This window comes from Physeter macrocephalus, chromosome 7 (assembly GCF_002837175.3).
Source record: "Physeter macrocephalus isolate SW-GA chromosome 7, ASM283717v5, whole genome shotgun sequence".
Taxonomy (NCBI): Eukaryota; Metazoa; Chordata; class Mammalia; order Artiodactyla; family Physeteridae; genus Physeter; species Physeter macrocephalus.
This window is the reverse complement of record NC_041220.1, coordinates 81,219,049-81,229,651: the sequence shown is the minus strand read 5'-3', so window position 1 is coordinate 81,229,651 and position 10,603 is coordinate 81,219,049. Positions and strand designations below refer to the sequence as shown.

At 43.2% G+C, this 10,603-nt stretch overlaps 1 protein-coding gene across 1 annotated transcript in view; it reads left to right on the top strand.

The window, feature by feature from the left end:
- Positions 1-10,603, top strand: part of PGCKA1 (PDCD10 and GCKIII kinases associated 1) — an 88,471-nt gene that overhangs the window by 49,956 nt on the left and 27,912 nt on the right. Inside the window, exon 2 of the mRNA XM_007113411.4 lies at positions 8,705-8,773. The gene's annotated coding sequence lies outside the window, so the exon portion shown is untranslated. The remainder of the gene's footprint in view (positions 1-8,704; positions 8,774-10,603) is intronic.

The following is a 10,603-nucleotide window of genomic DNA, read 5'->3' as shown; positions in this document are numbered from 1 at the left end:
TCCACGGCATGTGGGATCTTCCCGGACCGGGGCACGAACCCATGTCCCCTGCATCGGCAGGCAGACTCTCAACCACTGCGCCACCAGCGAAGCCCTGAATGCTCTTTTTTTTAACAGTATCATTTTCTTGCTTCATGAGACTACGTATTTCTCTTATCTCTATGAGTTTTTTAATAATAATTTTTGAAATTTTCTTTTTACTCCACAGTTCCTGATCTCTCCGCATTGTTTTTTTGGTTTTCTTCAGCTATTTGATAATCATTAGTGTTCTCAGATATAAGAGTAAGGAACTAAAAACTGAAGTTCCGAACAAGAATGTGAGGGTTGGGGGAAGGTTGCACTTACTGATGATGCCTTTTGTTGTAATGAGCTGGCTGAGCCAGCTGTTAGGGAACTTCTAATGTCAGTGTCTTTAGGGCTTTCCTCATGTGTTGGCCAGATCCCCTAAGAAAATACCTGCAAACTCTCGCCCAGAGGGTAAGGGCCTGGCTGCCAGTGTTTGTTTAGGAGATTGAGGGTGAGAAGTAGACTGGAGGAATCCTGGGATGCTTTGTGCCTATTTACTCCATCCTTCTATCTTTATATGGTCCCCACCCTGAATATTGCCTGGACATCTCCTGTTTCAGAGACCCGAGGCACCTACTGCTGCTAGAAGACAGGTGGATGAGTGGCCACGAACTCAGTGGACCTGAGAAAGCTGACCCAGAAGCTGGAAGCGGGACAGATGAGCCCCACCAGTTTTCAGGGCAGGGTCCTGCAAAGGCTCCAGGACTAGGTGGCAGCAGGCGCCTCAGGCTGAGAGGAGGCTGAGGCCAGAATGGCAGGAGTGGCTGAACTTGGTTTAACAAGCAGCTGGTACCCTACCTCCTTTTGCTACTGCAAGCATCTGGGTGGCTGCATCCCCTCCACCTCAGCAGAAGCCTGGAAATTTATCCTGCAGTGAGGGCAAAAGAGAGGGCTGTGAATTTGAGAGGTGTGCCTTTCTGGCTTGGGGTCTTTCCTAAGGGTACAGTCAGGTGTCTGGCTGTGGCTTCAGTCACTGAGGCTTGACTGGCACTGGAGGATGTACTTCCAAGGTGGGTCAGGTGGGTTCCTCCCCACGGGGCCTCTCCACTGCGTCAGTGTCCTCACAGCAGGGCAGCTGGCTTCCTTCAGAGTGAACCACTTGAGAGACCGTTACAGAAGCAATTATGCCTTCTCTAACCTAACGTTGACAGTCACACATCATCATTTCTGCCATGTTTTATTGAACACACAGCCTTGATTCAGTGTGGGAAGAGGACTGCAATAGGATGTGATACCAGGAGGTGAGGATCATGGGGTCCCAGCTGGGAAGCTGGCTACCACACATAAAACCATTCTGTGATGACTTCTCATCTTTTACTGCATAGTGAAGAGAGGAGTATTTTTAATGAAATGAAGGTTAAATAGATACCCTCTTCTGAAGTGTGTCTAAGGCAAATGACTGAGGTGATATTGAGAGAGGCCAAAGCAGTAATCCCCCATGGAGAGCCCAAGAAGAGTGAATGAGCACAGTGGGTTCCAGAAGAGGGTGAGGAAGGACCCTGGGTACTAGAAAAGGAAGGAAAGTAAGGGAAAGGCCAAAGGACTTCAGCCTCTCTGATGATTCAAAGCATCCAGATTTAAGTTGGAGTAATTATAGGCACCACATTTACAATTCTGAAATTTGTTCAGTCCAAAGAAACTAAAACAGGAGAATAGAGAGAAAGAGATTATTCATTTCAATTCTACAAACATTTGTGTGTTTCCTCTGGGATAGGAAAATAACATAAACATAACATAAAGTAACATCAACATAAAATATTTACTGTTACAAGTTACCCTTTGGGTCTGTGCTAAAACTCTCCAATTACAAGTTTCCCTTCACTTTTGTTTGTGTGTGTGTGTGTGTGTGTGTGTGTGTGTGTGTGTGTGTGTGTGTTTTCGTATTTCCTGAGCAGAGATGAAATAGTGATTTGGGGAGCCAGGTAATTATCTTTCATATACTCAGGAAATATGATTGTGACCTGGCTTGCTTGTCTTTCACTCACATTTGAAAAGTGCTTCTCTATTAGAGAGGAAGCAGCTTCCTGACGGATCCATGTGTGTCCAGAAAAGGAGTCTTTTACAGTGATCCTGCCACCATCTTAACAATAAACAGTTATATTCAAGGCATTATTTTAGGACCTTAGTATGCCTTATCTCTAATCCTTATAATCGTGCTAGAAACAGCATCATCCCCATTCTACAGGTGAGGAAACTGAGTAATGTCTCTGAGTCATGTGACCGTGCTGAAGTCATTTCCTCCCTCACTAAGTGTTAATACTCTACTGAGAACCTAATGCCCAACATCCCACCCCTGGAGATTGATTAACTCCCAGCAGGGGAAGTTGGGCCTGGGGTCACTGCTAATTGGAGGTTAGTGGTGTGTGCCTGAGGGAAAATTGTCTGAGAAATGCGTTTGCCATTCAGGCCAGAACCCTGAAACCTTGTGCTGGAGCCACCAGGACTGGCTGAGGAATTTTGAAATTTCAGAAATGTTGTGAGGTGATACGAAAAGTTAAATTCTATTAAAGTATAATTAAAGTAAAAACAAAGTTAATAAATACTCAAAACTCATCACTTCCTAATTATTTTACTCTTTTCTGTGTTCTTGAGGGTATTTACATCTATCATATCTGTGTGGTAGAAACACTCTGTAATGGTGTAAAACCGTACATCTCTCCAGCTTTGTGTTCAGGGACCTAACATTGCTAGCTTGAAATCAGCCATGACAGAAGCATTTACACCATGGAAAGTGGCGAATGCTATAAAGCCAGGCTTGACTTAATATTTGGTTGCTTGACGACACTTAAGACTATGATGAAGAAAATGTTAATGTAAGTTAAACGTAAAAGTTTGCTGAGTCTGTAGCTTTTACATGAGGATAACCCAAAAAATTCCTGGAGGAAGTTTTCTTCCAGTATTTAAAAGCTGTTGTCTGATTCAGCAAAGAACTAGTCATTAACAACCAAGTGAAATTCCAAGAAATGTGTTCCTTTATTCACTTTTGTCTAACTTATTAACTCAAATGAAAATATCAACTTTCAAATCAGATCTATGCTTACTGGCAAAAGAGACTGGCAAAACTCAGTTAAAGCATTCTGTGAAAATAAGTTGTCCCTATGGAATTCGTTATAAAAAGAAACTATTGGGTTTTTTTTTGTTTTTTGTTTTTTTTTGCGGTACGCGGGCCTCTCACTGTTGTGGCCTCTCCCGTTGCGGAGCACAGGCTCCGGACGCGCAGGCTCAGCGGCCATGGCTCACGGGCCCAGCCGCTCCGCGGCATGTGGGATCTTCCCGGACCCGGGCACGACCCCGTGTCTCCTGCATCGGCAGGCAGACTCTCAACCACTGCACCACCAGGGAAGCCCTGGGGTTTTTATTATTACCTATAAACTGTGTGCTACACATGCTTTTATAATAAACATTTTTTTTTTCTGTAGAACCAGTTGTTAAACATTGCCAGTGCACCACTGCCTGTGGGGTATAATTGGTCTACAAATTTTGCACCTGCTAGAACTGCAGAGCAAAATTCTTGCATTCCCCCAAAGCACTGGCACAATTTTGAACATAGTTGAAATAGGAATACAATTTTTTTATCCCATTGTTAAAAAAGAGAAGCTAAAAAGCAAGCCAACTTCTTCTGGTGTTAAATTTTCTGCATTAGTCCACCGGCAAGAGGGAATACTGTCAAGAAATCTTCAGACTACCCCAAAGCAGGTTACAGATAAATGTCTCCTCATGGATTTTGTTGCCATGCATCCATGTACCTTTTATTGCTAATGAAGATTGTACGATCCTTTTCCAACTATCTCTGGTTTAAGCAGCAGTATTTTTTCCCCCAAAGACAGTAAGTTAATACACTTTATGTGTTACTATATCAGCCTAAGAAAACATTAAGGATTGAAAATTTGGGAAGTTAAGCCAGTCTCATATTTACTTAGTTGAGTGAATTAAAAGTAGGTTAAGAGCTTATCAGTTTCTGGTTTTGTTTTCCTTCTACCCTGTACCACTCTCTAGAAATACTCTAGAAATCTGTGGATTGTTACGCATATTTTTATATGCTCAGTTACTTAAATCTACTTTAATTGGTTTTGGACTGTTTCCACAAACTGGGTTTTCCATGTTGCACTCCACACTGTGGGAAGTGGGGCTGGCTGTTGATTTTAGCTTACAAATAAGCAAATTTCCTTTGACCAAATTTTTTCATTTTCTTTGAGCAAACTTTAATATGCAAAATTTTGAAAACTGCCATCCTTCCTACCTTAATCTTCTGGACATCTAATATTTATTAATGAAAAAAAATGAAGGAAGGAAAAAAACAATAGCTAGGGACACTTCCAATATTTTCTGGAAAATTGCTTACATACGATTAAGAATGCTTAAGTGGGAGAGATAAAAATAATAACTGGGCAAGATATATCTGACTCAGGTTTGTACAGACATCTTGATGGAGACAGATAATGTCTGCAGAGTTCTTGGTTCCATTAGAAAAGTAGGTGGATTGCCAAGTAATGGTGGGAAATACTTCCAGTGCACGTTTTCTGGGTGATTATTAGGCAGCATTTTTTTCTGGTTTTGATGTTAAGAATATGTCAGGTTCTTTATTTTCTTGGGATGTCCATTTTACCTAACTTATCAGAACTGATACTGAAAGGAAACCTTGAGGAAGTTTTTGATCTCTTGGGATTTTGTTGTTAGTTGGAAGAGAAGCAGTGTTGGTTTTTGGTATTTGTGTGTGTGTGTGTATCACTGGCATTTAAGGAAGCAAGATGAAATAGGTAGTCCATACAGAAGTGCCTCTCTCTTTTTTTTTTTTTTTTTTTTTTTTTGCGGTACGCGGGCCTCTCACTGTTGGGGCCTCTCACTGTTGTGTCCTCTCCCGTTGCAGAGCACAGGCTCCGGACTCGCAGGCTCAGCGGCCATGGCTCACGGGCCCAGCCGCTCCGTGGCATGTGGGATCTTCCCGGACCGGGGCACGAACCCGCGTCCCCTGCATCGGCAGGCGGACTCTCAACCACTGCGCCACCAGGGAAGCCCTCGTTTTTTTTTTTTTTAAACTTTTGAAGATCACTGCTCCAAGAAACATACAATTTAAATACAAGGTCATTTGGCTGCAGTCTGAACAGAATAGATAGATAATGCTTTTCCTGGAGGATGAGTGCACACACTGATGTTATAGCATCATGAAGTCTAGGAACTTAAGTCACAAGAACCCATGTCCAGGAGGCTCCTGGGAATCCATTCTAGTGTGGCCACAGTTGGGGTGTCTTCTGAACCTCGAAGCCATTCCTTGAATTCAGCTCCCTTTAAGCAAACCATACTGCCCTGGATCTAGTAATGTGAGGCCAAACGTTTAGGGCCAGCTGGTTAACACATATTTATTGAGCTTCCACTACATGCCTGGTGCTGGATTGAGCGCCAGGCAGTTTCCTTATGGGATTTACATTCTAGCACAGAACAGCCTTAGAAGTGGGTGAAAATTCTTTCCTTTATTCATCTAAAATCAGTCGAATGTATGTCAAGCACTCTGCTACACACTAAGGATGCAACTGTGAAAAATTCAGAGTCCCTTGTATGCGAGGTATGGCAGGTACTGTGGGAGTTCAGAACCAGGACCACTAGTCCAGCCTGGGGGATCCAGGACGCTTTTATTTCGGGAAGAGGCCAAGCTGTAGTGAGAAGTCAGAGTCAGCCAGATAATATGAAGAGGGCTTTCCAGGGAGGAAAGAGCTCAGGGCAGTCCCAGTAAAAACTCCCAAAGCGTGAAAGAACTGAGGATTTCTCCTCATTATCCATCCCACCACTCTTCGGGGGATTTTTGCAGATGGGGCACGGGGGCCACAGTGATACCAAGAGCAGGAGAGGGAGGAACAGGAAGTGGGAAGGGGTGTCGGAAGCAGATTCCGGTGTCCCTTTTCCCCCTCCCTCTGGGTCTTCCCTGAAGTGCCCTCCCACCTCTGTCCAACTCTGCTTGTCTTCCTGATCTTCTTTTAGATCTGCCATGGGTGCCTGGTCAAAGATCAGAAAATCACTTCATTTTGATTCCACGTTTGCTGTGATCTAAAGATCAGTATTTCAGCACATGTGCTTTTTCTCACAGTAACTCTGAGAGATAGGAAAGGGACATCGTCATCATCATCATAGCCACTTTATGAAGGAGGACACTGGTGTCCTCTGCGTGAGTGACTTTTCTGGGTCCACAGTTAATTGTGGCAGTGCTAAGACCGGAACCACATATCCTGGGACTTTGGGTCCCAGTCAACAGAATGTGGCAGCTTCAGGGTCAGTCAGAGCTCAAATATTGGTGCTTCCACTGGCTCACTAGAGGATAAAAGGCAGATTGCTTAACCTCTTTAACCTTTGCTTTCTCCCCTAGTAAATGGGCTTAAAAATAGTATCTACCTCCTAAGGTGGTTGTGAGGGTTAAATGAGATAATGCACATAAAGTGCTTGATGCATAGTAAGCACTCAGTAAATATTATAATTCCATTATGAATAATAGATACTAAATCAGATTCTGTGGTAACAAAATTGAATGAGACACAGCACCAGCCAGAGAGACAGACATCTACATAACTGACCACAAGGCCAAGGGATAAACTCTAAGTAAGCAGTTGGCATAGACGGTTCCATTTGGAGATGGGGACCAGGGGTCCAAAAGGCTCCACAGAGCAAGTTGTAATGGCACTTTGACGCAGGAGGTCAAAGTGAGCCTTGAAAAGGTGAGCCCAGCTAATGAGACACAATTGTATTAGTTATCTATTGCTATGTAACAAAGTACCCCCTCCCCACCCCCTGCATTAGCAGCTTAAAACAGCAAACATTTGTTGTCTCACAGGAACCCAGGCACAGTTTAACAGGGCACCTCTGGTTCAAGGTCTCTCGTGGGGTTATAGTCAAGCTGTTGGCCAGGGCCATGTTCATCTCCAGGCTGCATATGAGCTAGAAAACCTGCTTCCAAGCTCACTCAGGTGCCCACTGGCAGGCCTCCAAAGACCCACTGCCAAGTTCACTCACATGGTTCTGGCATGGCTTGGTTCCTCCTCATCTACTTTGTTCATCCTGTAGAGCCAGAGTCAGCACTTTTTCTGTAGAGGGCCAGAGAGTAAATATTTTAGGCTTTGTGGGTCATACGACATCTGCTGTGACTAGTCAACACTGCTGTGTAGCTCGAAAGCAGCCATAGACAACTCATAAATGAATGGGCATAGCTGTATTCCAGTAAAACTTTACTTAGCAAAAACAGGTGGCCTGACCCCTGCTCTAGATCTCTACAAGGACAGCAGCATGGTGTAGCAAAAATAATACTGGCAGGGGACTTCCCTGGTGGTCCAGTGGTTAAGAATCCACTTTCCAATTCAAGGGACGGTGATTCGATCCCTGATTAGGGATCTACAGGAGGAACAAACTAAGATCCCATGTGCCACAGGACAACTAAGCCTGCACGCCGCAACTACTGAGCCCATGTGCTCTGAAGCCCGCGTGCCACAACTAGAGACCCCACGTGCCACAACTACTGAGCCCATGTGCTCTGGAGCCTGCGAGCCACAACTAGAGAGCCCGTGCACCACAACGAAAGACCCCTCATGCCGCAACGAAGATCCCACATGCCACAACTAAGACCTGACGCAGCCAAATAAATAAATAAATAAATATTTTTTAAAAATAAATTAAAAAAAATAATACTGGCAGTCACAGCCTCTCAGGCTGCAGTTCCCAATCTGTAACACATGTGGGCTAGAGTAATATTTTCTCAGGGCCTTCCCACCCCAAAATGCTGTGACTAACTTTAATCTTTATTCACAGCAGTTTAATAGCCATTTATTTCTTCTCATTGTCTCTCTCTACTAAGACTAATAGCTTAGCCAGGGTGTCAAAACACTTCACAAATCTCACTGTAGAATGGGAGAAATTTAGCGAGGGACAGCTTAATTGACATGTTCAAGTCCCTCCTTTAATACATGTAGTCTCAGTCAGTCGTGGCGTGTCTGGCCAGCTTGGGGCAGAGAGTGATGGCCTCTTGGCAGCAGGGCCCTTGCCTGCCTACACAAGAAAAGAGAGGCCCAGGAGCTGGAGGACCAGTAGCATCATAATAAAATCTGCTAGTGATTGATTGCTTACCTGTGCCAATACCATGTATGTAATCCATGGGATAACAGCTCTTAGGTTCTTAAGATGCATATACTTAAAGAATCACAAATAGTGGAGTCTACAACAGGTACATGAGAGTTGACTCCCTGCCCCTGAAAATTTTCCTTGAAGTAATTGCACAGAAACCTGTCCCTAACTTTTCTTTTTTGCATTACACTTACAGTTAATATACAACCTGGTATTTCTAGAACAACCATAATGTCAGATCAAGGTCACTCAGAGGTTGAAAGAGGCCTGGATTACTTTGTTGTTGTTGTTTTCAAGGCTATTGATATATTAAAGAAGTAAAATAATGACAAAGCAGGATTATGAAAATTGAAGAATATTTTAAATGCTTATCTGTACAAATTTGCAATATTGCACACATGCATAAAGGTGATAAAATTTTCCTATTCTCAAGGTAAAGTATTAGTTCATAAGGAACTGCTGGTGATTTACTACGGAAACTTGGGGCTGAAGGTCAAAGCTGTGTGATGAACATTGTTTTCTTTCAATCCTGTCCGTGTAGCTCTGGGCGTATATTTGGAGATACTCGTCAAGAGTCTACATTGAGGCCCTTCAGGAATGGGAAGCCCAGGTTAGTTGACCTCCTGTGTCCCATATTCCCACATTTCCTACCTGCCCCCATGATGATAGGCTTGATGACATGAATCCTGGCATATTGAAGACTTTATGGTGTGAATAAAAATGCTTGAACTTTGAATCCTGGCTCCACCATTTACTAGTTGTGTAACCTTATATGAGTTAGTTAAGCTTGATAAACCAGTCTCCATATTCATAAGATGGAGCTAGTAATGCTTATGTCACAGAGTTGCTGGGAAGAAAATGAAATAATGAGTGTTAAGTACCAAACACACACTGGATATTCAAGTGTCAGATACCATCACTACCACCACCACCCCACACCACCATGCCCCCGCCACACACACACTCTCACTCACTCACACATCAGATCCAGAGCCCAAGTTTGGGTTTTGAACATCTGTTGAGTGTAACTACACTGCCTTCCTGGGCCCAGTGAAGAGTCCTCTGCCCACAGCTTCCCTGAGCTCCCGTTCACAAGTGAACTGACAGCCCCACAGCTGCGGTGACTTGGCCCCCAGGCTCTGCCTCCATTTCATCCCCTCACCTGCCCTTGGTAAATGAAGGTGTGAGAGACAGTATGCAGCTCTGAGACACACTTCTTAGGCCACTTCTGTGAGAAAACTGAGACAGAATAGGACTTTATAAGTAGAAAAGGTAATATCCAAAGGGCATTGGAGCACCTACAGGTTTACAGGATGACTGTCAGCCGTTTCTCCTGGGGTCCCTGCTGTTAAGAGGGACGCACCTTAAGCCTCTGCCTGGGAAGAGCTTGTGCGCAAAGAGAAAAAAAGATTAACTTAATAGAAGTTAAAAATTGGGGTCTGATTCCCTGGCATCTATTGTTCAGGGTCTTTAAGTGTTTGGGAAGAGAGGATTTCTGCCTGTATAGGTAATTGCTGGGCAGGTTTTCCTTGGTCTTTTACCCGTATAGAGCTCTGAATTTGAAGAGCGGTGATGCCTTGCAGATCCAGCATTTCCTGGTTTATGATGGAGAAACAGCCTCCTGGCTGTCTCTAATGACTGGGTCCTATAGATCATCTTTACTTTGCATCAGAAGAACATTAGGAAATGGAAAGGCAAGAAAATCAAAATCATGTCACACGTTACAGTTATGTAAAGTTTATACTCAGCACCATAGACATTGAACTTGGAAACTGCAAGGAGGGTAACTTTACTGAAATGGAAAGTTCCAAAAATGTTAAGCAGTAGCGAAAAATGGTTAATTAGCTGGCATAATATATCTTCCATTATTAATTATATAATAATTAATTGGAATAATTTGCAGCCATTTAAAAATGTCCTTATGGGGACTTCCCTGGCAACCCAGTGATTGAGACTTCGCCTTCCAGTGTAGGGGGTGCAGGTTCAACCCCTGGTCAGGGAGCTAAGATCCCACATGCCTTGTGGCCAAAAAACCAAAAAACATAAAACAGAAGCTATATTGTAACAAATTCAATAAAGACTTTTAAAATGGTCCACATCAAAAAAATCTTTTAAAAAAATTTTAAAAAACAAAACAATCATTATGAACATTATGGATTGTCATGGAAAAGGCTTGAAACATAATGTTAAAGGGGAAAAAAGCAGGACGTGAAGTTGTTTATATGTTGTGTAAAACAGGTATGCAGTTCTTGGATTGCAAGAGTCAACACTGTGAAAATGACTATACTACCCAAAGCAATCTACAGATTCAATGCAATACCTATCAAACTACCACTGGCATTTTTCACAGAACTAGAACAAAAAAATTCACAATTTGTACAGAAACACAAAAGACCCCGAGTAGCCAAAGCAATCTTGAGAATGAAAAATGGAGCTGGAG